This window comes from Calonectris borealis, chromosome 20 (genome assembly GCF_964195595.1).
Source record: "Calonectris borealis chromosome 20, bCalBor7.hap1.2, whole genome shotgun sequence".
NCBI classification, from domain to species: domain Eukaryota; kingdom Metazoa; phylum Chordata; class Aves; order Procellariiformes; family Procellariidae; genus Calonectris; species Calonectris borealis.
In genome coordinates this window covers 5,880,927-5,908,844 of record NC_134331.1, presented here as the reverse complement: position 1 = coordinate 5,908,844, position 27,918 = coordinate 5,880,927, and the positions used below count along the sequence as shown (strand labels likewise).

General features: G+C 39.6%; 1 long non-coding RNA gene across 1 annotated transcript; it reads left to right on the top strand.

Moving 5' to 3' along the window:
* The first annotated feature begins 299 nt into the window (after window positions 1-299).
* LOC142090975 (uncharacterized) lies at window positions 300-27,512 on the top strand. Its single transcript, XR_012676681.1, has 5 exons — window positions 300-712; window positions 1,269-1,395; window positions 24,241-24,334; window positions 26,510-26,672; window positions 27,275-27,512. It is a non-coding gene; the product is annotated as an uncharacterized LOC142090975 (long non-coding RNA).
* The last annotated feature ends 406 nt before the right edge of the window (window positions 27,513-27,918 follow it).

Sequence of the window (27,918 nt, the reverse complement as noted above, 5' to 3'; positions counted from 1 at the left end):
CTTAAAATGATAGCGCAATTTGCTAAACGGAATGTCAAAATACATGGGGGAGTTGGATGCACTCTCTTGGTATATTTTTCCCCCAATGAGTTAATGTTTTTATGAGTTAATGTCCTTATTGTTAATATACAGCCTGGTTATAAAAAATGAAAATATAGCAAGTCTGTGTAGGAGGGAGAAAAAAGCAGCAAGGTTCAGGTAAAATGCCTCTAGAGATTCAATCGGAGACAGGATGATGGATTCAGCCATTCATTCCCAAAGTATATAATGGCTGTAAGAACAGGCACTGAAAATATTATAAATTAAAACATGGATTTCCGTTATTACCTTCAAATGGCAGTTAAGAAATGCATGAGGTTTAGGGTTGAGAGTGCGTATGTTATGATCTGGACTATCAGAACACCATTTGCTGCTGACAGATACCAAAATGCAATGTAATTACACCTCTAATCAGACATGCATGTTTCGTAATCATATAACATTTCCAAATGCATTTTTCCTCTTAAGAGTTTTAGAGAGAGAGAGAGACAACCTGAGACCCAAAAGACTGCAATACAGATATATTTGTAAGTACTTCTAAGCATGCATTTGGCTGGCAGCCTCAGAAGTGAAAAAACAGTATCTGGTGGTTTGGAGCACCTGCCTGGAAAGCAAGATTTCATAATTTTCTTCTCATCTTTCCTCTCAGTGAGTGGGTCCACAGACAAACCAGGTAACGCCTTGGCTCTTTTTACTGACCAGAGTCTGAGTAGTTAAATAGCAGTTTCTAAAATCACAGCGTACTCGTTAAAATTCTTTTCAGTATTAGAAAATATTTAAAGACTCCAATGAACAAACAAATGGCGCATCACTGACATATTACTGAGTGCTATTATGAGTAAGGTCTGGGCAAGAGTTCACTGAGTTTAGAGTGGGACTTTTGCCCTATCCTGTTTCAAGAGGCAGCGTTACAAACACTCACCTGTGTCGGCTGATTTCATCCAAACCAGAAGTTTTCTTTTTGCCTCTGCAAAAAGCTGTATAAAGCTTCAGAGCACTCCAGATGGTTCACATGAAAAATACTTTATTTAATTGTACTAGCCCTTACATCGATTGCTCTGGAAGCTGGCTATATGATATAATTTTTCCCTTTAAATTTAGACATCTGCGTAGAAAGTCTTTGGAGCTGGATACATAATTCAGTTAAGTTGTTGGTAGGACGATAGACCGAGGTCAATGCTTTCCTCTGTTCATTTCACAAATTCTGTGTTTTTTTTCACTTGTCAAAGCATTAGAAGAACACCGCTAAGGAAAAAGACTAGTACAAACAGAGTTGGATATGAGCTTTTGTACAAGGACATCTTCCGTACTGGTGAAGGGCAGCTGATGCTCTGGGAGCTTGGAGGGCATTTTCAGGTAAGCAACGTATCTCTGCCAGCCGATCTGCTGTTCCTTGAAGGGCGCTAAGCAATTCTTGATGTTGAGATGATATTTCGTTGAAAATAGTATGACTCTTCTTGATCGCCACCATCTGGAAATCAATCACGTAACTTAATTCTGGACACTCGAAAGGTGTGTTTTTTCCTTCATTGGAGATTACATGGAAACTTGAACAGAATTCCCAACCAAAGAACATGAAGGTTTTATATCACTGCCCCTGCATAGCCAGTGTTTTGCAATTTGCTTTCCATCTTTTTTTCTTATCTCCATCTTCATGTTAGTTATTCTGGATAAAGGGGTGAACTCTCAAAGTCACTGAATTTTTGGTACTTTCTAACAGATTTTATGTTCTAGATTCTTTCACGATCCCAAATAGCTATATAGCATCTGATTTCTTAGGATACCTCAGGGCATTTTCCAATTCATTTATGCCACTGCAAGAATATCTGTAGTGAATACAAACCCACTCTTCTTCGGCTATTTGCATAGCCTCAAAGCAGTTAGATTTTGTACTGTCTAGCTCTTGCCTTTAGATATTCCATACCTACTCTTCGATATCCTCTCTGAAAGACTTTATTGTTCTTTCATGTGGATTAATAAGACTCTAAGCAAACACAGTAAAATGTCTATGGCAAATTCATTTATAGAATATCAAAGGAATAAAAATAATGGTACAGTGGTGCTATTTATATTACAATCCTTTGCAACTCAGTAAGTTGTTCTTATGGCTTGGCCTGCTGTGAAAATAGGAACTGATGTCGCCATCTGTTTCTTTTAGGGAGCTCCTTTCACTCCCGTGTGCTTCAAATGATATGCACGCAGCCCCAAGTGTCACTCATGGAGAGATGAAGCAACATTTTCAAGTTCATAGTGGATTATACAACAGCAGGGAGGGCACTGAGGTCACTGGAGCTTGGATGAAAAAAGCTGCAAGGGATTTTCATTTTTTAAATGACCCTGCAGGAAAGACAACACACAGGGACATTAATGTCCGTAAGTTCGGGCTTTTCTGCTCACCAGACATTTGTGATCCGAATATTTGTTTTATGGAACCTCACAAAGTCTGTGCTAGTGCCAGGACCTAGTGCACTGTCTGCTTCTGGGCTCTGTTTTATAGCGTAGATTTACAGCATAGATTAGCTTTTGAGGCTTTGCTTTAGCTCTGACGGCTTTCATTTTATTGTGGGATAGTCGGGGGTTTGTAAATCCAGGGTACACAGCTGAATGGAGTTAAGTTGCTGGGGATATTTCTGGCTTATGTGTCTTTTATGTGATTTCCTGCAGTTGCAGGGAAGTGGCTCAGCGACCTAAAGGATCCTTTCCTGTCACTAAGACAAATGCTTCCGTATTGAATCTATAATGTTCCAATTTCATAAAATGAATCACTGCTACGGGCTTGGCATAAAACAATGTAAAAATATGGAAGAGGACAAAAGTATAAAATGATATACCAAATAGCAGTTTTCCATAGCCAATTTCTTTTATTTCCAGGACATTTTGGGGTTTTGCATGTGTTTTTGTTTCAACATAGATTAATATGTGTTTAGAAATATTTTGCAAAATAGAAGTTCTAAGATCTGACGATCTCTACGAAGTAAATAAAGGAGGTTTGAAACATGCATAACTTTGAAAGATACAACCCAAGCAAGATTTGGTGCCCAGTTCTGGCTAGAGAGATGAGATATTTCAAATCTGATATTTTACCCCTCAGATCATTCGTTTTAATGTATCCATTCCTCTGGCGTCAACTAAGTGGAAGCAGCAAAGGATTATGCACCCTTTTAGTTAACTTAGTTAACTTGGTGTTGACTTATGAAAGGGCTTTTTGGAAAACCCATTCCTCTTGTAGTCAGGTTGTAAGCTCGCGGTTGCTGTCGTTCTGCAGCATTGCAACTCACGTGGGTGACATAGGCGAGTACTCAGATCAGCCTCGTGTTGTAGCTGTTGTGCAGCTTCAGAAAAAAAGTAAGGTCAGTCCAGGCAGTAAAATGTCTCATTGCAGGGGATTTATTATGTGGAAAGAAATGTTGCAAATATGCCCGTTTCTTACTGGATTCTCTTGCTGATGGCATTAGTTTTTAAAAGTCGTTTCTAGTGGATCCTCAGGGACACTAAGGCATTAACCTACAAAATTAATGTACATTTTGCTTCATAGAGGAGTTTTGGCAAGTTTACCAGGGCAGTCGGTGAGGCTGGGTTTTCAGGTGTCTGTTAGGAGCAGAGGCCCATTGAGCATTGATGGGATTTGAGTTCCTAAATTGCTCTTACACTTACAAAAATTCTGCCTTGCAGTCTGTGGGTCTAGTCACATAGCAACTTACAGCTGTGAGCAAGTGAACTTTAAATGCTAAAAATTCCATAAAATAGCTGCCTTCTCATCTTTTTTTTTTTTTCCCCCTTCTTTTTCAAAGACGCTGGCCATAAAGTAGTATCCAAGTCAGCAGATTAAAAGGGATTGTTCACAACAGAAAATCTAGTAGGAGGAACTTGCCTGAAATAAGCTGTTCTGGGAGGAAGCCAAATTAATAGTTTTTTACCAGTACTATAACAAGGCAGCAGGGGTACTCTAATTACCAGTGCTTAATGAGCAACCCAACACTTTATCAGGGAGGATAACTGTTCTGAGCCTTGTGGCCATTAAGGATGTAGTTTTTAAAATAATTTTTGGGTTTCAGTCTTTTGGCTTTTTGATGCCACTTGCTTCCCACCAAGCCAACCCTGCCGTACAAGCACCACCCTCATTAGCCATTGCAGGTTCCAAACAAGAGCCAAACTTCAAGGCACAGATTCCTAGAAATGAAACTTCAGTCTTTCAGCTGTTCACAAAACTACAGATTTTTCAGTTAAAAATAAAAAAAATAGCCTAAATCGTGGAGCAAGAAGAACATGATTTGACCAGATCTTCAGCTGGTATAAAAAGATAGAGACCGTTGACGTGTGTCATTGAAAATATCATCTGAAGCTGAACGGAATTGCAGCCAAAACACTTTCAAGTAATCACACAAGCCTTAAAGAGTGAAAAGCAATAATTATTTCCAAAATGCCAAAGACCTTTCTCTTAGGAGAATCTTTAATTTGCTGATGACTTTCTGTATATAGGTTCTTTAGATAATTGCTGCGGTGATGTCAACACTCACTAACAAAGAAGCTTTCAGTGAAGTAGTAGGAGGTCTGCAGAGCTCATCAGCATCATTACTGCCATCTTCGGACAACAGTGGCCAGTGCACGCTTCAGCTGGAGAGCCATATCTCTGGCACATCAGTTCTTGCAGGTTGCGAGTGGATATATGGTCATGCTTCAGCAGATGGCTTCGTCAGGGTTTTTGTTTGTTTTCGCTTGGAAGGCAGGGAGTAGAAGTACCTTGATTTAGTAGAGAACACTGCATGAGGAACAGAGAAACATTTTTTGTGAGCTTTTACGTTCTGGACTCTGATAGGTATTGGAAAATATTATTGAAACTTTGCAAAATGGATTATCCAAGCTTTTTGTTCAATTGCCTGACTTTTGAAAAAGAAAAATCCTGAGAACAAATAATATCTCATTATACCAAGTCAGATGACATAAGAATAAAATTGATGTGATGAATAATATCAAGAATCAATTTTTATGCTTGGAATTAATTTTCTGAATAGTGATCCAGTGAATATTGCCATAATTAGTGCATTCCTCATAAACCTATTAGCACATCTTTTTTAAGGCTCAATTTACCATACAGTTACAGCTCCACTTTTAAGTGCGCACCATCATCAGCTGCAGCCAGAATTTCAAGAGCACAATTTTAATAATTGGCACCAAGAATGTGGCCAATGGATTTCTAGATCTAAGAAGGAGCTCACTGTATTTTTTAAATTTCAACTGATTCCCACTTCTTTAAACAAAAATGAAGTAACTTGTGGGGTTTTTTCTGTGTTTGTTGGTATTTCCAGGACACTAAACTAAGGCCTGAGACTCACAGGCTCAGTCCTGTCTGTTGAAATGGGAAGACAACACAAGTTTTCTCGTACAGGGTTTCAGTGAGCACCTCAAGATGGAGCATTGATTGCACATTCTGCCCTCATGCTGTCTTTGTCTACAGGAGAGTTAGCATTCGTGGTGTCACTCAAAGTGAACTTTTACTGCCCACAACAACCTATTTCTGTAGCAAAGGTCAGATTTGTTATCTATCAGGATGTTGCAGCACAGTGGAATAATGAGTTGCCACAATGAACTGGCCTTTTTACCTTCTGAATGGGCTTCTAAATCAAGCAGAGGGAGCATTGACTGAAAATCATTGGGTCTGTCTACTTGAAAGGTCATAGTCTGAAATACTGCAAGATAATTTCACCCTGGTTTATATAGTGAAGCAGTATCTGGTACAAAACCCACCACCTACACCAGCTGTTCAGTTCTCTAGCCTTCCTGGGGTTTCAGATGGTAATGGGAAAAAAGAAAGACTTCTCCGTCTGTCACAGACCTAAATTAGTCAAAGAGAGGTAGAAAATAATAATGGTTTGGCTTTTTCTTTTTTTTATTTTTTGCTTTGTGGCAAAAGCCACCATAGCTTGCATAATGATATGCAATGACTTTCCTTAGAGAAAGCACATGCTTCCTTAAAGTCCAAGTAGAGCTGCCTTCCTTGGCCAACAGTGGAGCTTGCCACAGCCCACGCGTGGGCAGTACATCTTTCCAGGCCTTGCTTTCACAAGTAGTTTATTTTGTCTTGCTCAATACTCAGTTAATTATTTATTATTATAATTTCCTTCCAACCTTACTTCCCAGTTCTAAGGCCCTTCTCTTTACACTCCTCAGTCAAGACAGGGTATTTCTTAAACACAGGGCTGCAACTTCCAGTGTAGCCAAAGAAAGATCCAATTCACATATTCTCGTGGCCTGTGACAGCAATCTTTGGGTTTCAACCAGTCAAACATTCATCAGCTCGGTCAAATGGAGATGCTACGTAAAAGCAATACTCAACATTATACAAGTTAAAAAAAAAGGTCAGTAACTGGTAAATTAAGCTCTTAATAAATACAACTGCTGCTTGATCTGTTTTGGAAGGGTGTTTGGCCCTTGGCATATGGATGAGCATCGGATATTAGGCAAAAATTTCTCTGTCTTTCCTCTAACTCCTGTTTCTTTTACACTTAAGCCAAACAAAGTTCATTGTCAGTAGCATTTGAAACAAACAAAATTCTGCTGTTAAAGTGAAAAACATCAGTCTAGACAGGGTCCAGTTCTCTACCCGATACTGGCTTTGCATTGCTGTGTTATTTACCTTCATGATGTTGTGTCGATACACCCAGCTTTTTCCAGTAGCCATAAAAATATTTCGGTTTACTGCTGCAAGACAACGCTATGACTTGCAAAATATCCTGAGCTCCTGGACCTGAGGATTTCACCTAAGTGAATTTGTCCTCCTGACACGAATCCTGCTCTGATACAAGGCAATTTCACCTCTTTGGTGCAGGAGGCAGAGCTTTTTTGGCTACTGGTCTGAGGCTGCAAAGCAAAGTACTAAGAGTAAATGATTACCACAGACCTTTCCATCTTCCCTATCAAAACCCACCAGGCATCTCTGAATTACTCTTTTTTTCGCTGAATACAGAGCAGCGGGTAAAAAAAGCAAAACCCAAAACCACACGCATGCCATGAAAATAAAACAGAGCACTCCATGTCTCACACGGTGCTCTCCAGAGGCAGGATGAAAGGAAAAGGAATAAACCATGTCTGACAGATGTTAATGAAACACAGAGACTCATTTTAATGAAGCACTGGAAAGTGGCCAGTCTGTTGTAGTTAGGACATTATAAGCCATACAGAAAAAGGAAAAGACACAAAGAATTTTATCTCTTTTCTAGAAAGTATCCTTCTTTAAGGATGTTTGGGAGAGTTTTGTATGATTGTCAGAGGGCATCTTCATGTATAGACAAGCAGAAACCCTTACCTCCTGAGAGGCAGAAGAAGTGCTCTGATGACAGTACAGTTTCTTGGGCACCAGCACAGCTCCATCCAGATCTGCCTGTTAAATCCTCCTGTAGCTACTTGGGGAACAGTTTCAAAAGGCCAGTAAGCACCACAAATTCCAAATGACAGTTCATGAATTTGGTTTAAAAAAAGTGGCTGGATTTTTCTCTGTTCTCCCACTGTAAATGCTACTCGGGCAGTTTAGAGTGATGCTGCAGAACAGCTCTTCCCAGGGATACCCCCAAAACCTCCCGCCTTTCTCTGCAAAGGTATCAGCTGGTGACATGGGCTGCTGTTGCTTGCAGCAATGCCAGACTGTGCCTGGCTGCTTTGAACTAGTTTTTGCGTTGCATGCAGCTCACTTGTTTTATCTGCCATCACCCAGGGAGATTATGATATTTAAATGTATTACATTTGAAACAAAATTAGGAGGAATGAAATATTAACCTAAATGTAATAAAGAGAGAAAGAAACGTGCACAAGGTAAAATGCTAACTTTAAATGTTAAAAACACCAAACCAAACCAAATGAGTTGAGGGAACTTGTGGACCAGCAGTCTCAAGATTTATTCCACATTATTATATTAACGTCAGGATTTAAATTTGGCTTTTGTTCCAAGTAGAATCCTTAAGGAGTTGTGGCTAATTTCAACATATTTAAGAGTGTACACTGAGCCCTCCCAAAAGAGTAATTTCATTAATTACTTGGTACTGCTGCTGCTTGGACTTATAATCCCTTTCTTAAATTACAAAAAGTATTCAAGCCAAGACATCTTCCCTACATGCAGCACCATAAAAGATTACCCTCTATGATTCTGCTGCTGCTGTTGACACAGTGGTCCTCTGCAAATTTCATGATATTTCTGGAAAGGGATCTGTTTATAATAATATTAATGTACACATGATCCCTACAAGCCTTCACTTTAATCTTGGTTAAATAGGCAAGTTATTAAATAGTAATCCCTGGTGCTGGAAAAACATCATCATCCCATGAGACAAAACAGGAACAGGGAATTTTAAGGCACTGGCATTTTAAAGCTAATTTAAGGAGGATTTATCACAATTAGAAAAAGAGTTAATGAGGGATATATGCACATTGTCTGGCTAATAGCGATCCACGTTCTATCACCGTCATCAAGCTGAAGCATAGGTTAGAAGGGCAAACTCCTGCCCTGTCTGCAAACACCGATGTGACTGCCATGGCACAAGCTAAGCATCTCCAACATCACTTTCCAAAGAATCAGTGTGAGAGCAGCTGTGACTAGTGTTTAATTGCCCAAGAGAACTGAAACGTTATTGAAAAGAATAAGAAAATTTCTGTGGCTTAAGGCAATATAATTAACCCTGCCTTCCACTCTGGTTTATCTACAGAAGAAATACCTAGGACAAATTTTATCGACCGCCCTCATGATTTCTGCAAAGAAAGGTTTGTGAAAAAGTGAATGCTGGCTTAAGTCTTCATGATTAAGAAGCTGTTTAAGTACCATCTCACAGGCGTTCTGCATCTCCTGCTAGAGCTGCCCATCTGTCTGTATTGAACAGATTGGAGTGCAGGTACCAAGTTCAATGCCGTTAACACTCCGCAGGCTCCAATCTCAGGCCTGCCTTCTAAAACTCCCGGTTCCTAGTCCCCTTTTAGGGATTATATAGGCATCATTCCTGTCCACGCTAGGACTGGGTTTTCCCTGTAAAGCTAAAAGCATGTGTGTATGTGGATAGATCAATGGGTGAATGGAAGGAAGAAAGTTAAGCAAGCAAGCAAGGCACACAGGCAAAATAGTAGGGGTTTTGAGCTCTCTCCAGAAGTGGCATTAGTATTATGTGAGAATGGCAGCTATGCTTGGCAAGAGCTGAGCTGAAATCCAGATCAATGGTAGGAAAAAAAAGAAAATTGGGCCATGGAAAGCAAGCCGTCTGACGGATGTGAGAGACGTGGATATCTGAGAAGGTTAATCCTAATAGAGAAGGCAACAAAACATACGAAGGGAGTCTAATGTGTGCCAGTTTCCAGGAAAAAACATTTTTAACAGCCATTCTGCTACAGCGGCAAGCTCTAAAGTAATGGGCAAGCACTGTCAAAGATCTGGCTGACTAGATCTCCTCTGCAGCAATACAAACTGCACTGCTTGTAGAAAGAAATTAGTATAAGAATCTGATATTCCATATTTTATTACTTTTGGCTAGTTGTAATTGAACTTTGTAGTGAGACTTTGCAGAAGACCTTTTCAAGGTCTGGGGATCCATGTGAAATGGTTTTAAGGTCTAATGAAAACCTAAATGATTACCTAAATATATGCAAAAAACTTCAGTAACTTTGGTGTCAGTGTTAGTAGTGGGTTTTGTTCACTGTTACGTTTTGCTGTGTATTTTTCTTGGGATCATGGAGAGGAAGTACCAGGATCTTTAAAATACATTAGCCCAAATTTGGAATACTTACTTTATCCATTGCCTCTATGTGACAAATTAAATTTCAGGGCAATCTGAATTAGATTTTGGAGGAAGTAAAAGGGTCAGCCTGAGGGTTTGTAGCCCCATCAATAATGGAGCTTGTGTTCTAATATGGAATTAATTCAGCACATCCTGTTTTACGTGGATAATTTAACACAGCAGCTTTCGAATTTGCTGAGACTGAAGGCTAAAGTCTCAGTAAGTCATTTAAAACATTTTCAAAAAATTGAGATGTAGTAATTTTTCAGCTTACCTGACTCACAACTAGGTTTTGTGCCAAAACTTTGGAATAGGATCACTTCACTCCTTTTTAAGTCCTGCACTATTTAGAGCCTGTACTGATTTAATTTTTTTTTTTAAAGTGCAGCTATAAATCGTTTGTTGTGACTGATAAGCAGGGCAGCAAGAAACACACCGTGTCTTTGTAGCTTCCAAGTGTGCTTACTACTATAAAAAACAGCTTGACACAAACTTAAACCCAAGCTGCTGATGCAGACTCTTAGCAGGAAAGCCCTCAGAGGAAGGGATGTGCGTAGATGAAAAATAGAGTTGATTGAAACAAGGAGGTCTGAAATTAAATGCGATGTTTCTTGTCTTTGTTAGAAAATCAGAAGACGGTTCCTTTCCATCTTGAATTCTCCAAATGTGTATGACCTTATTCTTCTCAGCTGCTTGGATATTTTTTTTTCTGTGCAATCATCTAGAAATTTTTCAGGAAGGTTTTGGTTGTGTTTGCGGGATATTGTAGGTTAGATAAAAATTCCATATGTGTTTCAAATATGCTTCAAATAAATTTAAAACTTGAAACAGTTTGATCTTTCATTACTTTTCTGTATTAACGCTGTTGCTAAATTTTTCTTATTTCTCTAGTGAAGGTGAATTTGCCCTTTCAGTACTTCTGCAGAACTAAAGCCAGGGGTAAAGCAGAAGCAATATTAATCTTCTTATGCCAAGGGGAAAACAAGTGTCTGCCCCTGTGGTCCATCTCTAGGCTAGAACTGGAAGAGCTCCCATTTTGTTTAGTGCAGTTCAAACTTGTCACTGTAAGTAGATTTTTACCAATCTGGTCTCAAAGTCCATCCCTGCTGCCCTTGCGGCCTCTTGCAACTTTAGCTCCTGTTCTGTTCTCTTTTTTAGAGATCCTCACACCATTCTCCTCACCTTAGAAATTTTCAGTACTGCACTAAATTACAAGACTAACATCTCACAGGCATGGTTTGTTTCTTCAGTAAATACCAGGAGATGGGAGTCAGAAATCGAAGATCACTCGCTGTGCCACAGGGAAAATGTGGTAACATGAATACAATCTCTAGCTCCTTTCAAGTTGGTGGGATTTTCCTCTCCTCCATCCTCCCAGTCCCACAGCTCTGTAACCGTGTCAGGAATATTAAGAAAAATAGGTAACCAATATAGTGCAAATATTCTAAAGGAAACACACAGTTATTGAAGTCTGAAGTAACTTGGTCTTGACATAAAATCCCCACCAGGTGAGCAACTCCAGTTGCCCTTAGCAAGTAAGGGTTAATATACTGCAAATCTATCCACTATAACAAGACTGAAAACCATGTCCAGTCCCACAGATGTTTTCTGCTTTTTGGCTATTTCAGTTGTTTCTTCATTAAATTAGCTCTCCAGAGTCAAGATAAAGATGCAGATGTCTTGGGTGTGTTTACATGGTGCAGCAGAGATCTCTGACCCGCTCTGTTCCACGTACACAGACCTGCACAGCTCTGCCTGAAGATGCCAGCTGAGGTCCCAAAAGCAACTCATATGCTGCATCTGTGCATCGTTTGGCATACACTTCAGGCTTACTTCTCAGCGCGGGCTGTAAATGCAGCAAGGCTCTCTCCAATTCCAAAGCCAAGCTGGCCCTGGACGTGTACAGATCTCCACGTTGACTGATTTTTAGACTGCTTGTTTTCTAACAGTTGTTTTTTATTCTGAATTGGAGCATTTTCATGTCTCTCATGGAATAGGGTCGTTTTGAAATGTTACTTTTAATTCTAGCATTTTTCTGATAATAAGTACAAAGTTTTCTAAATGGAAATTTATTTTGGAATAAAAAGAAGTTCTCTGTTTTCAAACAAAATTTAGAGGGCAGAGAAGTGTTGAGCATTTGATAACTTTTGATTGGTTCTTTTTCCCTAAAATCTAGGGGCTAAAATCATCATTATTTCATAGCACCTAAAGACATTAACAAGGGCTGAAAGCAGGTGGAAAATACTGCATCGCAGTCCACTTTCTGTTAAAAAAAGACAAATAGGTATAACCAAAAATGAGAATAAAAGGGACAAAATTCACAGCTGTAGCGAGTGGCAGTAGATGTGTACCCAAGCCCTTTGGAGCGCTACGTTGCTGCTGTGCCTTGCTGGAAAAGGGGCTACACGGGGGCTCCGGAGTGGGTACGACCCTGTGGGACAGAGAGCAAAGGGAAAGGGCAGCCAAAAGGTCTTGCCGTGATTCTGAGAAAGAGTGAGGGTGTCTTCACATGTACTGTCATTGTTCACACAGCTAAATCATGTGGAAATGATTTATTTCCTGAATATATATTAATCAAAATGGTTCAATCTGCAATATATTCTAAACATGCAAGAAATATCAGGAATTTCTATCGCTGTGTACTGGCCTGCTGTGCACAGTAAGTAAATCTTCCGCTAGATTTGATTTCCAGCAGGAGTCTGTGAAAGGACATGTCACTGTAACTGTGCACTTATTTTTGCATAGCAGATTTGTGCCTTCCTGGAATAGACCTGCTCGTCAGCAGCAGCATCTGGTATCATCAGAAAGTTCTAAACAAATGTAGTATTAGAGCAATCTGTTCCTCCTAGAAGAATTTTAGTTCCTTTTGCTGTTTCTATTTATCGGGCGCTTGTTCTTTTACAATGTACAGCTTTTACAATGTACAGCTTGCATAGAGATACAGATAAAGAAGCAGAACAAATAAGTTAGGGTTTTTTTTCAGTTAAGAATCTAAGTTACTAAATCATTTAAGCGTGTGCCTAAACTCAGTGGGCTTTAATAAGATTTAGCCACATGCTGAAGGTAAGTAGGTACTTAATGCTTTTTGAAAAAAATGGGTATTTAAGGAAAGCACCTAATGATAGTGCCTTTCTTCTGTATTTAAGAGGCTACAGTTCAATGCACAAGCGTGATATTAAACTTCTGAGATCAGTCTAGTTAGCTCTCTTGCATGCTGCAGAAAGAGAGAGAGATGGCCGTCATGGTTGTCCATGTTTTTATATTTTATAATAGTAGTGATCCTTCAGTCTCCTGTCCTAGCCTAATGTCTGACCCATCCGCTCCTGCAGGCCTAATGGGAGTATCTGGATAACCCTAGCTCTTCCAGTTCCGCACTGAGCCGCTTCAAAAGGTGGTTGTTTTCCTCAACGTATGACACCACAGTTATTTGGGTACTCGAATTTCATGGCCAGTGGTCACCTTCACGAATAAAATTTCATGAGAGTGGCGTAGGCTGTCTTGGCCAATGCTGTTAGCCTGGCTCCACTCTATGAAACGGTAACAGGTCCAGTACAGTAGGTTAACGATTGCGTGAGTGAAACTACTGTTGCCTTCCCAGCCGAAGGTTATCAGCTCTGACAGCATTTGCTGATGTCCAGTGAACCATAAGCCATATTCTAAGAGTAGTTATCACTTTACTGTCTTACTGCCAAGGCAATTCATGAGCAGATTGTGAGGAGAAAATGTGAGCAGGGCTGAGGAGGACACATGAAATTTTGGAGGGGAAAAAAAAGTATTAGGTGATGCTAACTCATCAAAATAGGCCGTGAAATAGGCCATAAAGGAGATGAAACAATAAGAGAGGCATCATAGTGGAAATAACTATAGCACCATCCGTGTCAGTCTGGTACATACTTTTTGCTCGCTCCCAAACCTGCCTGATTTGAAAGCAATCTTCAACATTTGTGCTCCGTTAGAACACTTCTTGCCAAGAGATCGCTGTATAGTTTCATAAATATTATTGGTCTCACACAGTGCCTGTGAGGTAGATCAGTGAAGTTATCTCATTTTTTCAGAGAAGTAAATTACAGCATAGAGAGGTGAGGGATTTTTTTTTTTTCTTTTTCCTTTTTTTTCCTGAGACCACAGCAAGCCAGCTTTAAAACCAGAAGCGAGATCCCAAGAGTCTTGGCTCCTTCATCCTGGTTTTATAACCTGCACTGCACAATCTCTGATTTAACAGAGTCCTCCTGGTAAGTAATTTTTGTGCATTAAATATCATTTCTGATTATGAGTCAGATGTGTCTATACTTGGTGCTAGTCCCTATGCATTAAAAGAGGAGGAGGAGGTGCTGCTCAATAGGATTATAGTTGCTAATGTTTTGCCAATCAGCCTAAAATGTTCTTCAGTAGTCAGTGTCTGTTGTTCTTACCTTGATGCCAGCAGAGAAATATTTGGAAAATCATTGGTAATACCGAAAGGTTGAAGAGCTTTCCATATTACCAAGCTCATGGATATCCCATGATTTCATGTGATGCCTCATCCTGAGGGAAAGCTGTGATTTCTCATGATAAGGATAGTCCAGACACTTCTACGCACAGAGTAGGAACTTCTGAGCATCTGAACTGTAGCTCCTATGAGGTACAGCAGTGCTTCCCACAGCTACAGAAATCTGTATTGACTAGAAATAATACATTTTGCATTAGATAAAGTACACATTAAGTAAAACATTTTTATTTGGGAAGGTAGGGAGAGTACTGAATGACAGTTTATTTGTAGAGGTTTGATTGACAATGTCATGGTCTTAATCAAAAAGAACCCCCCTAATAAGCTTCCTTTTAAAAAGCAAAGGGCTAAGCACTAAGATTTTCTGGCTAAAAATATAAAATCGGTCATTCTGTGGAACGTATATTTACAATCAGTCATTAGAAATATAGAAAGAACTGAAAAAAATTACAGGGGAATAAAGATTGACTCAACTGATAGCTAAATATTAAATATTAACAGTGTTCATAAGAGCGAGGGAAATTACAAAAGGCTTGCCAAACTGAATTGTCCAAAATGACTGACTGAATGGAGAAGTTAAACATCCTTGGGCAAAGCAAACTATATACCAGCAAAGGTCATGACTGTTTCCTCATAGGGTTTAGCTCTTTCACTTTGCAATTGAGCTGGGTTTTTTAAAATAGTTTTAGTATGCAGACTTAAAGGTCTTGGTCTGTGTTAAACAGAGAGGCTTTGAAACCAATTCCCTCTAACAGTTGTTAGTGAATACTAGCAGGTTACTAGGATGTTACTTGTAATAGCTTCACTGTGTGATATTGTGTGTGATGGCTACGCCAGCCACACAATGGTTAAAGATCAGAGGTTTAATTAGCTGTATTTTACTGGGCTTGCCTTTAGGCCTCAGAAATAAAAGGATTGAAAGAAGAGCAAAGGAAAGATTTTTTTGTCTTCCATGGGAGCAGTCTCAGGGTCGCAGCCGTTGCACCTATTACCATTGCGTTGCTGTTTCAGGTTGTGGCGGTAGAATTCATTTCCTTTATTATATCTGTATTCCATTGGCTCAGGATTTACTGAAAAATTAGAACTGATGTGAAACACTGAGAAACTAGTGATCGCTTCCCTGGTGTGTAGGTAAACGTACATCTATATTCAGAAGTCTGCTGACAATATTGCACAATATTGCATATTTTCTGCAATTGATTTGAGAAACAGGATCAGCAAGAGTCTAACTGCAGCTCAAGTACCCTGTTCACAAGATGATGGTGCACTGTTAAGTGAATCAAAGCTAAGACTAAGCACTACTTGAAGCTTATTACCATTCAAGTGAGACCAGTTAAAAAGCGAGCACCAATTTAGAGCAAGTGACCTTGAGCTATGTTGTATTATCAGATGCAGCTGAATACAGATTCCACTCAGTTGAGGGGTAGGCACGAACTCACAGTAAAGAAATTATAAGTAACAAGCCACTGCATGAGAGGCTCTGTCTGCCTTGTTTCAGCCCTCATTCCCCACAAAATCAGAAAATTGATGGTAAATGCACAACATCTTGTCATCCATGGGTGGTTAGAGAATTCCAAATTGAAAGGGGCTGAGGTTATTCTTGCCTAGCAGATGAAACACTAACTATATTTCAGTGCATTTGTGTATAGCGATGGAAAACATAATTTATCTGGGATGTCAGGAATGACATTGCTTTTCATTAACCTTAAATAATGTTATGAGGCTTTGCTCTACTACTATGTAGGTACATGTACTGTCAATTTCTGTGCATATATATAGATACAGAATTAAGACAGTGTTGGAAATTCCTCAGAACCTTGCTGGGAGAAACCTGTTAAGAGCTTATAGCAGGTATTTATTTTATGTTTTAAAAATTCAATGGACTCCAGTTAATCTGCCCTCTGGTAATCCACAGAATAGTGATTGAGCCAGACACTTAGCTGGTGTAATGTAGTGAAGCTCTTCTGAAAGCAACAGTCAGGCTGCTACTCTAAGATATAAGAGGCTTAGGCTCAATTCCCTAATTTACCACAGATCTCTTGTGTAACCTTGGGCAAATTCCTTATATCTAGATGAAAAAAAGGGTTTACAAGCATCAAACAAATTTCAAATCTTGACAATGCTCAGACTTCCTACATGATGTATAAGGAGAGCAAGGCTCATTAAATGGAATGCAAAATAAAAACCACAGTGTCTGGACACTAAGGAGGCACCCTCAACATCCTCACATAATTTCTGTATGGCTTTAGGAAGCCAATTCTATGAAAGAAGGCATAATCCTACATATTTCCAATGGGAATCTTCAGGTACTGCTTACATCAACTAGGAGCACCTAGTTTCTTACTGCTCCTGAAGACAGGGGTGAATTAAGGGCCAAGCTATTTAGTTCAGTCATGACAAAAGCCTTTGTGGGCAGGCATGCAAGCAAAATTTTCCAGTCTCTCTGGAGTCCAGAGTTTTCCAGTCTCTCTCTCCCGTGTCTCTCTCTCTCTCTCTCGTCAAGCCACAGCTGAGAGCATGTTTCAAGCATCAGATCTCTGGAACTAGGCATCAAAAGAGGGACTTCAGAGAAATTAATGACTCTAACATTTAATCTTTCTATTGTTGCTTCACGACCTCAATATGGAATTGGAAGGTAAATGCATTAAGGAGTATAAAGCATTCAGTTATTGTAGCAATGGGGACCATATAAGTAGCTAAAATTAATAGATGCTGTCATTTATAATTGCTGAGAGTTTGAGCACCAGAGTGCATTACAAGTGAGTATGGTGGGAAGGTTTGAGCTCTTCAGAGTTCTGTCTGATCTCTGATCCATACAGGTAGAGCTGTCTGGGGGGCCATTGTATGGCGATGTGCCAGACTATAAAGGTCTACCCTGCAGACAAGACTGCAGAATAGGCACCTGCATATAGCAGCGAAGCAAATGCGGGATGTAGACGCTCTGTAAGCGAATGGTCAAGTGAGCAGTGATGTCAGCGCCCTGTTTGTAGCTTTGTGTTTCAGTTCACAATGGAAGAAATCTTTATTGTGGACACAGTTCCAGCAATAAGTGGATGGAAAACATTTTAGGGAACAATTCTGTCATAAGAAAGGGTGGAGAAGTGGGCCTGGTAACAATTTTGGAGGCCAAATGAAAATGAGAAACAAGCAGGAGAAAATATTCAAGCAAATGAGAAATGTATGGCTGGCCTTCTGTGAAATTAGAGAAATGTTTTTGGGCAAATTCTGCAGACTCACCACAGGACAAGTATCTAAGGAGGGTGAGTGTATGAGCATGCATACAGTACATCAGGAAACAAATTTCATGCTTCCTACCTGCAGGATACTGCTTTGTCAAATGACATCTCACCATGAACTGAAACGTTATTTGCTCTCTGTTGCTCTTGCTGTTGATAGCATTTTCTCCAGCCTCATCTTCTCCCCCTCTGCACATTTGACCAAGGACAGGTATTGATATCCACTTTGACTATTCAGGAACATTTTCTGACACTAAATCACACTTTGAGAGAAGTGTGGCAATTTACAGTTGAGTTACTTATTGCTGGATCTCAAAAGGTCCTTTAAGTAGGACTGCCAAAAGACAGTGATTTGTCGAGTGTGTCAGCGGGAGCCCAGCGCTGTCCTTAGTGATGAGAACAACCTGCACCGAACTATTGATAACTCGTGGCATTAGGCTTTGCATAGAACAAAGCATGTACGGGAGAGCTCCAGCCATCTTAAACTGGTCCTTCTGTACCAGACAAGAAAAGGCAGAAACGGTTACTGCTCTGCAGCTGGCATATTCTCCTTATTCATTGTATGTGCTATTAAACTGCACAAAGTTCCTACCAAAATCAGCGTGAACTCTGCTAGGCATTCCCTGTCTCTACAACGGGAATTGTTCAGGCAGGAAATTCCTGTCCAAACTGGTGGTCCTGAGCAGGCATTTGCACCATCCAGCATGTGTGGATATATCGAGTCGCGCCTTTTGCCTCTCCCTATACCTCCGATACCTACTTCTATAGGCAATGCAAATACCCATGTCCGTTCTTCTCCCCGCCAGGACTGTTGTTCAGTGGTTAGCCAGAACAAACACGGACCGTGACAGAGCAGGAATCGAGTTCAGGTTTGCTGGATCCTACCCTGGTTTCACAAAGATTGCTTTCATGCTGGAATTCAGCAACGGTTTCCAGAAAGCATCAGTGCAAAGCCAAGGATTATGGTTCTTCTAAGCTGAGAGGTCAAAAGTATAGTTCGGCTCTGAATTTCATGTGTTTTTTCGAGCAGAGCTATGTGTACAATTTAGCAGCCTTTCTGCTCACGAGATCAGAGGTAGGGAGTGCACATAAATGAATGTCATTGCAAGGAAAAATGAGTGTCCTCAATTAGTAGAAAAAATGGAAGAACTCTTGCTCATATTCAGCACTAACCACATTACTAAGCAGCAACAGACTTGGTGTAACGGTCTAGTATGGGAAGACCTCTGACATATTGATCATGGTGGAAAAAGCAATTCTTGGAGGCTCTTCCTCACAGCTGTCTTCACAACAAACAGTTCAAATAATTTTTATACTCTTCTACTGCATTAAATATTTCAGTAAAAAATTCCTATATTGCTGACATTGGTGCATCGTTACCCAGTGATAGCTGTGGTGAAAACTCAAGTACTGAAATTTCCAGTTTGCCTACAGGACATGTGCTGTCTGTTAGAGTGAGCATGCACAGTGCATCCAAAACTGTTCTCTGCTTTTGGAAATGCCAGCGGGATTCCTGCAGTGTGTGAACTGTACCTTTTAGACATAATGAGAATTGTTTCACGCAGCATTAAATTACTGGTAGCTGTATGGTCTTGCAAATGCCAGTGCTCCAGCTCCCTGGGTAAAACAGAAATGTTTGCCAAAAACATCAGTGTGGAGATGCAGCCAAAGCACTGAGTGTATGTTGAGGTTTACAGTTGTTCTGAACAGACATTCAGAGATTTTCACCTTAAGTTTCAGAGGAGCAATCAGCAATAATTTCACCCTGCTCCATCCTGATACAGGGGACGTACCTTCTGCAATTTCTCTCCTTACTGAACTTAATTACAGTGAGCTCAGGCTCCCTGACAAGTTGCTGTAAAACCTGCTTGGTTTATATACATGCTGCAAAACCCAGTGAACTGCAATGCAAAGTAAGAGTCTGAACTCTATGAGAAATGGAGTACTCGAGTACTCGAGGCTTAGCATGACACAGAGGTGACAACGCCATAGATCTCCATGCATTCACCTATTAGCACCAACTGTGCAGAGGCCCCGTAGGTCAGAGCCACGCGCACTGGACAGCAGTCACTAACCATGCAGAAGTGTGGTGGAAGTAAAAGAAATCCGAATACTTTCTTCCTTAGAAGAGGGCTCAATCCAAACATGGGCAGACTTTGTTTCTGTGTTCAGATTAAGAAACCAGATGAACGTTTGCCTCCCTTAGCAACAGGGAAAGATATTCTTCATCTTTCATTGAGTTACAGCATTAAAATCTGCATTTATTTGTTTCTTCTATTAACTGGTAGATATATAGCTGATTCTTTCCATTTAACAAGTTGGCAAAATACTCTCTACATCCTCCACTGACAGTAGGAAAATCACTGCCTTTGAAGTAGGTCTTTTGGTAGGTCCCCATAGCTCTGTCTCCACTATTGGAAAGAGGTTTTGGTTTGGGTTTTTTTAACTTCTTAGCTCTGAGGCAATTACTGTGTGGTAAAATCTACAGCTGGTGGGAAATTTTTCCAACAAAGCAACTCTGGTAAGCGAATACTGATTTGTCAAAATCAAAACTCTTCCTGGGAATCTGTTTTCATTCAATTCTAGTTCTGAAATTGTCAATGTATCTGGTTCTGCATTCTCGAAATGAAACCTAATTATTTTTTGGCTTTGAATAATTTTTTGATTGACTTGGACGAGAAGCGTAGTTTGAACTGTCCTTTTGTTAAAGAAAACCCCAAAACACTAGGGAAATCCTAATACGGGCAAAACATTTTGTCATTTTTTATGAGATACTAACACATGAAAAAAATACAATATGGCTCATTCTGAAGAGGATTGTACCATAAATTGCATATGTGTGTTCAGTTTAAAAAAAAACAAACCAAACACACAAGCCCTCTAACATTTCCTTCCCTAGCAGAAAAATGCCAAAACAGAGACAAAGAACCTGTGTCTAAATGACCCTCTTTAATAACCAACTGTCCACTGAAAGACTGTTTACTCAGTTCAGCTAAGAGACTGTGTATACCATCGTGATAGATGAGACTTGCTGAGACCTTAGATAAAGACTCCTGTGGAACAGCATAATTGATGGAGAGCTCAAAATCGTGGCACTGGCTTCTTATTTTCCTTAAAATATTGACCTTTGTAGCTTTTCAGGCCATGCCTGTGCTTCCTGTAACGCATTTAGATGATGTGAGCTAACATTTTGTGGTGGTGCATTCCCCACCCCCTCCCTGGGCTGCTCCACGATCTCAGAAACTCCCATTAAACCTTGGCCTTGGTGTAATGAGTCAGGCGGTGAAGCGTCCCTTCACCGTATCAGGAACTCTTGCATAGCTGAGGTTGGGGAATGTACTGATCGTACCAGAAACTTCCACTGCCTGGCCCAAGTGGAGGACGAGAGCAGGGATAATTGTCATCCCCTGATACCCTTATCTGAGTCGCAGCTCAAGTGGAACACCACCATTGTTCTGAAGCCTTGAGAGTTTTGACGGATGACTAAAGCCAATCATCTTGTGACCCTAAACAGCAGTCCCAAGTAAGTCCCAAGTGAGGCAGGCTGTGCCCAGAATCTCCCTCCAAGTGGAACGCTTCTCAGAGTTTGCGAACTCTCGAGTTTGCGATATTCGGAGGACCGTCGCCGACTGGCACGGGACCTGGGCTGCAACACTGCTTGGCCGAAACACTCCTCGAGGCTCAACCCTTTGCCCACTGAGAAATGCCAACACATTTGACATGAGTATTTCACTGAACTTGAGGGGAATTTTTAACAGGTATACCTTTGTATATTTATCTATTTTTTTGTGTCTCTGTGTGTGTGAATTGATGGAGGTACCTGCTAGCAAATATAGTCTGCTAAAATCTTATGACCTATTTAAGATTGGGAATGAACCTTAGACTGCTGCTAAACACGTATAATCCTTCAGACACAAACCACTGACCAAGTCTGGGACTAGGGGTGGATCCAGCCAGGTCTACTCTGAATCTCGTGACTCAACAGGAGGGTCTCTTTACCCTTTTTTGTATTAGACATAAACCATTGAGCAGATCTAGGACTAGGGGTAGATCCAGCTGCACCTAGACTCCTCTCTGAGAAGGAGTTTAGAAAGAAGGGCGTCTACTCTGAACCTCGTGACTCAAAGGAGGGTTTCCTTATTCCTTATGTTTTCCCATTAGATATAAACCATTGTCCAAGTCTGAGACTAAGATTGGATCCAGCCGAGTCTACTCTGAATCTCGTGACTCAATGGGAGTCTCCTTATCCTTTTCGTCCTCAGCCTCCGTATAAATCATTCCAACTCAATTCTAACACGATATCCTGGTTTCGGCTGGGATAGAGTTAATTTTCTTCCTAGTAGCTGGTATAGTGCTGTGTTTTGGATTTAGTATGAGAATAATGTTGGTAACACACTGATGTTTTAGTCGTTGCTAAGTAGTGTTTACGCTAGTCAAGGACTTTTCAGCTTCCCATGCTCTTCTCCTTTGCACGCTTCATCTGTGTAGTGACAGAGTGAACCTTGCCATTCAACTCTCTCAAGTCGTGCTTTTATAAATTTCTATTAAAATCACTTTCTGCTAATACCTTCGACAGTGATTCTTTGAGTGGCCTCTAAACCACTCATTCGCGACACATTTTTCTAAGCTGCTTTCTCAAGTGATTGAAGTTATTAGTAAAATTATGACATTTGTTATCCCTTATAAGAGATGAAAATTAGTCTTTTACTTCATGTTATATATATATGCTTAGTTTGAGTATCAATAATTGTAGAGTAACCAACTAGTTTCTTCATTTACCTTGGCATCACACATTTTTTTTTTTTTAAGCTAAACAACCTAAGAAAATAGTGGATTTTCTTTTTAGAGGAAAGAGAAGTAAAATGGATCCAGCAAAAGTTATAAACCAAATTAAGAACACAGATGTGTAAGCTTCTTCACCTTTAAAAACTAGACAGAGCGAAAGTTGTCGCTATTGTTTTTATCCCGAGAAGTCACCCTGTGCTACAATATACTAAATAGTACTATGTACACTGCTCACTGTAAAACAGCTAAACATCCATGAGTCATTTGTTTAATCATTTCTGAGTTTTTATGCCAAGCACCTGCCTTTTAATTTGCTACGACCAACCTGAAACATCTGTCAATTTTTTCCCCATGAATTAATAACTCTGTAATTAAAATCCAGCAGAGAGCTCAGCTGAGACGCCTGGTTAATTAGGACAGGAGATAGCCATGTGAGCAGCATGGCATTACATTAGTTGGAGAAGGCCTGGATTTGAACCAGGGCTCTGTGGGTGACACGGAGATACCAGTCCATGATTTAACTATGAAGCTTTTGGATATTTGTTCCAGTAGCCAGTAAGTCTGTTTGTGGGCAATCAAATATTGCTGAAATTGTTTCATCAGGACGCAGTGCCTGAAAACTATTTTCTTTAAATGTGTATTTTTAAAGGATCTGGTTTTAGTTACTGCTATTGTCCAAATACTAAGAAAATGAGGAGAAACAGTGCTGAACTAAGCTCTTGCCTAGAGCTGTTTTGCACTGCAAATGGCAGTGGGAGCGTCACGAAGAGAAAATGACCTTCTTGGTAAAGGCCATACCTGCTGCTAATGTGCAAAGGTTGAGGATTTTAGTTTCTTCCAGGATTGCTTTCTCTACTGAAAATTGCAATGGTGTCCAAATAATCAAGATTGTTCCTGGTACTGAAAATACCAGCTTAATTCAGGTTGATGCAAGTTGATTCCTGCAGCTTTTGAAAGGATTCTTATACCACATACTTGATACGTAAAGATTTGGGGATTGGTTTTTTGCTTTTTGTTTTGTTTTAAAATGGCAGACAAAAATATTTGTTGTTATATCACATTTCAGCACACCTACAGATGAAAACACCTACCTGAAGACCTCATCGCTTGTCAAGTATTTTTTTAATTTTAAAAAGTGCACCAATTAATATCACAGAATTTTTCAAGCTTGTTCATTGAAGGCAAAGAAATTTGTATTGCAGCTAAGAGTGAGATATGAAAGATTTTTTCATGAACTTCAATAATTTGAAAACAAAATTAATCTAAACTTTTAGCACATAGTAATGTATACCATATGTAATCTGAATGTCCTGCTCTGTACTACAAAGAAAAAAAGTGTCATGATAACTCAGAAGGCATTCCTGTTTTAATTGGACAATTGTGTTTTACAACTGTCCAAATTCACAAAGGATCCCCTATGAAATAACCTTTAAATAGCCTCTAATGTAAAGAGATGTTTGGCCAATTCATATATTCTTCATCGTCAGCTTAAATGTGAACCAGTTATTTGCCATTTTCCTTTGCAGACAAGATGATAGAAAAGTTCCCAACTTCTCATATGCTAGTTTGCTGTAAACCTGAATTACTGAGTTCATACCTTATTTTTGCTGTAAACCTGAATTACTGAGTTCATACCTTATTTTTGCTGTAAACCTGAATTACTGAGTTCATACCTTATTTTCCATTTTGAGCTTGCTCTTTACGCAGCAGTGCATATATCTAGCAGTTGCATCCCATTCATGGGAAAACTATCTACAATTCTTGTAATTTAAGATTCAGGGAGCTTTTTATTTCTTTGTAAGTTTTCCTGTGAGATTCAAGCAGAGGATGCTACCTTCCAGTGGATAAGGTATATTTAATAATTAATCTCATACAGGAAAGCTGAGTCAAGACACACTATATACTGCAGTATAATAATGATTTCATCGTTTCTTTATAAATCTAGAATCCATTGCCGGAAAATATGCCTCTGGAGAGAAGGTGGGGAACTGGATGATGCATCTTTGTCTCTGAGAAGGTGAACTTCAGAAAAGGCTTTGGTAAGTTTCCTAAATATACAACAGAATATTTATCTCCAGCCTTGATCCGGGGAAAAAACAATCCAGGATTGTTTCCTGAAAGGAAAAGGATTGTTTCCTGAAATGAAAGGGAGGAGAGGCAGGAAAGCTTTTGGATTAACACGACATCGTGAGGGTAGAATCCCAGAGGGAGGTAATATGTAATATCTTTTAAAAAAAGAAGTATGAATAAGTGTAAAAAAATTATTTCTGAAATAATTTACACTCACTTATCCTTGGGTAAAACAAGGTACACATGGTTTTAGTTTCAAATTAGCTGTGACTCCCACAGTGTTATTGAAAAAGAAAAAAGTTTTTCACTTGGAATTCTCAGTGTTTTAGAAGGGGGAAAAATACAGATTTGCCCAACTTCAAAGTCCCAGAGCAGCGACAGTGCACTGAGGCTGTGTGGTCCAGGAACTGAGAGTGACAAAACCTGACTGTCATCCACTTGTCAGTCCTGAAAAATACCACCCCCCTTCCGAGAGCTTTGCGTTGCATATACAGAGATTTTTTTCTTAAATTTCAAATGACAAGAAAGCATTATAACGCTAAAGAGCCGCATCTGAACCGCGCTGTGTGTATGAGAAAACCCAATATGGCTGATAGGGTATTGCCTTTTCGATAAACCATCCTTCACTTCGAGTAGCCGCTGCATGAAAAATGAGGAGATTCGTTGAACAAGATTGCCCTCTGCAGGCCACAGACACCTCCCTCCTTCACTGCGATATTTGTTCCCCTTTTCTACGCAGGCGAATTAAATATGCTGCTAACATGACGGGGTTTGGATTTTTTTTTTTTTTTAAATAAAATAGTAATTACTTAAATAGATATTTGGGGACAGCTCTTTATTCTTAGTGAGACTGGGTCCCAAACATTAATTTAATTTGCCCAAATAGCTCCTGATTAGGTTTGCTGTTATCTGAAGGCAATGAGCTAATGGAGATGATGCAGAAGGGATTTGATTTAGCCCTCTGGCTGCTTGTTCAAGTTGAGCTACCAGCACAGGCCATAACCAGCATCTGGTCTAATGAGCTACAGTGAGAATCCTGCTGATTGTATCTTTGTTGTACTGGATAACAAGGAAGAATCACACTAAAATAGGCTTCTGGTGAAGACTGTGAGAGTAAATACAGTTCTTGGAAGATGGAGGAGGGAATAATTTGCAACTCCTCACCTAATCTCTGCTGAATAATGGTCTTTTAAGAATCTCCCTCATTTTTAAACTAAACCAAAAATCATCACCATGGTTTATAATTTTTATATAACAAATAACAGCAGGTACAAGTCAATATCATAAATCAGTTTAAGAATATGACAGCTGTTTAAGTATTTCACTCAATGTGGTATGTGTGTATGTGATTCCTTGGAAATAGGACCGAAGACTAAATAAGGTAAGGATGTGATTTTTAAAAAACTAAATTAATGATATATAACACTGAACGTTAAAACCAGCAAAACTAGATTGAAAAAATCCGCATAGCTATAGCAATTAGGGATGTGATTTTATATTTGTAATTGACATAGCAGCATCAACAAAATCTCTAGTACAAATAAAACTACATTGACAAGCCTGCTTATGTTCGTATAATATATGTTAGCTCAAGAGGCAGACATAAAATATGCCACTAAACACTCTTGTTTCAAAACGTTTTGCGAAGAGGTATTATTTAGCCTCTTCCTCTTTTTATAACATACTATGTGTCCTTGCAAAAGATGGAAAATGTCCCTTAATAGTAATAATTAAGTATAATACTATATCTGCAATAATAGTAAAATGGCATGGAGTACAGTAGGACTCTCCTGGGACTCTTTGATCACCGTCTCATAAATACCAAGAACGCCAGCCCAGAGAAGGCTGAACCCGAAGCCCACTAGGAGTTCATAGATCTAGACCAGTAGCTGATTTCAGTGAGTAACTTTAATCAGTAAATTCCAATGAAAAAAGGCTTCATCAGATTTTTTTCCCCCAAGTAGCTCAATAAAATATGCTCTCTGAAACAAGATGTGACTCACATTACCTAACAACGGCTAACTTAAATAGGCCCTTATTTCAGTTTTGGTGTTAAAGAGCAAATGAAATAAACACCTAAGTTTAGAGGATGTCTTTCAAAATTCTGCAACCAAGAATAAATAAACAAACTCCTGTTTTGACAGATGATGTCTGGCTTATAACCAAATGACAAGACTAACAGAAGTGTGGAAAATTGAGATGCGTTCATTAGAAACAGTCTCAAATGGAACCTCAGCAAGCTGTATGATGAACTCAATCCATATACTATAGAAAGAGTAAGAGAAAGACTCAGCTCCCACATTCATTGTACGTGATCAACCTGCCCAAAACTTCTTGTAATAACTTGCTTTTTGTACAGATACTTGCAGGTACACAAAAAAAGTATGTTCTGAAGCCTTTATGTTAAAGTCATCCAGTAGATGGGGCCATAGAGTTATACAAAATGCAAAAGAAAGTAAAATGAGTTTATCCTAGGAAGAACTCTCATTATCAGTGCAAATAGAGCTTTGTTAATTCATGAAATTCTAATGTCAGGCAAATAATTTATTTGGTTATATCATATTCTGACTGTATGACTGATTAAGCTGTACTCAAATGCTAGTTAATATGATTCCGTATTTGTTTGATACTGAAATAATTACAAGTCTCAGTCAACAAAAATTACAGCTGAGGTTTTAATTTTCATTCATGCCACATTCGTTCCCAAGTATTATATAGGTCTGAGATGCAGTCAGACTTGTGATGAAGTGACACAATGGAAGTCATTGATAGTAATTGTAGCAAGAAAGTCCCACACCTGGAAACGTGCATGTGGCGAGAGGAACGTGTTAGTGGTTCCTACATAATGTGAAGGATGACTTTACGAATGTAACTTACATGCACTGGTTTTTTTTCCCTGCTTCTTTCAGATTTGTGCATCTGTTCCCGTTAAATCTGTGAAACAGAAAAGAACACAGGGGTTTGAGAAAACACGTATGAATGTTGCAGGAGCAGTGGCCAGCCCCGGTGATTTCATAGCGGTGGATGCTAAAGTTTGAAATGTGTCTGCACATAGTGTAGTATTGGCGTAGCAGAAGTTGTCACTCTCGCTGCATTTGCAGTCTTCTTTTAAAATAAATGAATTGTGTGTGATTAATTCAACAAGCAAATTGCATCGGGTATCAGTTTAAAAACGTACATTCTATTTTGATGCATTTGATGAAAAGCCTGATTTTTGGGGGTCTGTACCTGAAGTGAAGGTCTTAACGCTTACATCATAAAGCTGATCCTTTAAAGTCAGTTCTGCTATAAAAAGTTCTTCAAAATACCTGAAAAGACAAAATTACCATCGGTCTTCTGTGCCACTGAACAGATCCGTGGGGGTGAGTGCTGCAAGGCAGGTATTTGTTTTCCCTTTCCGCTAAAGTTAACATTTAGTTAACATAAAGATTTCCACGTCACAGGTGCCAACAGGCAGGTTGGAGCCCCTGGGTAGGTTCGACCCAGGTGTTTCTGAGCCTGGCCTTACGAAATGCCAAGTTTCTCGTGGTTTCAGCTATTCAGTCCGATGAAG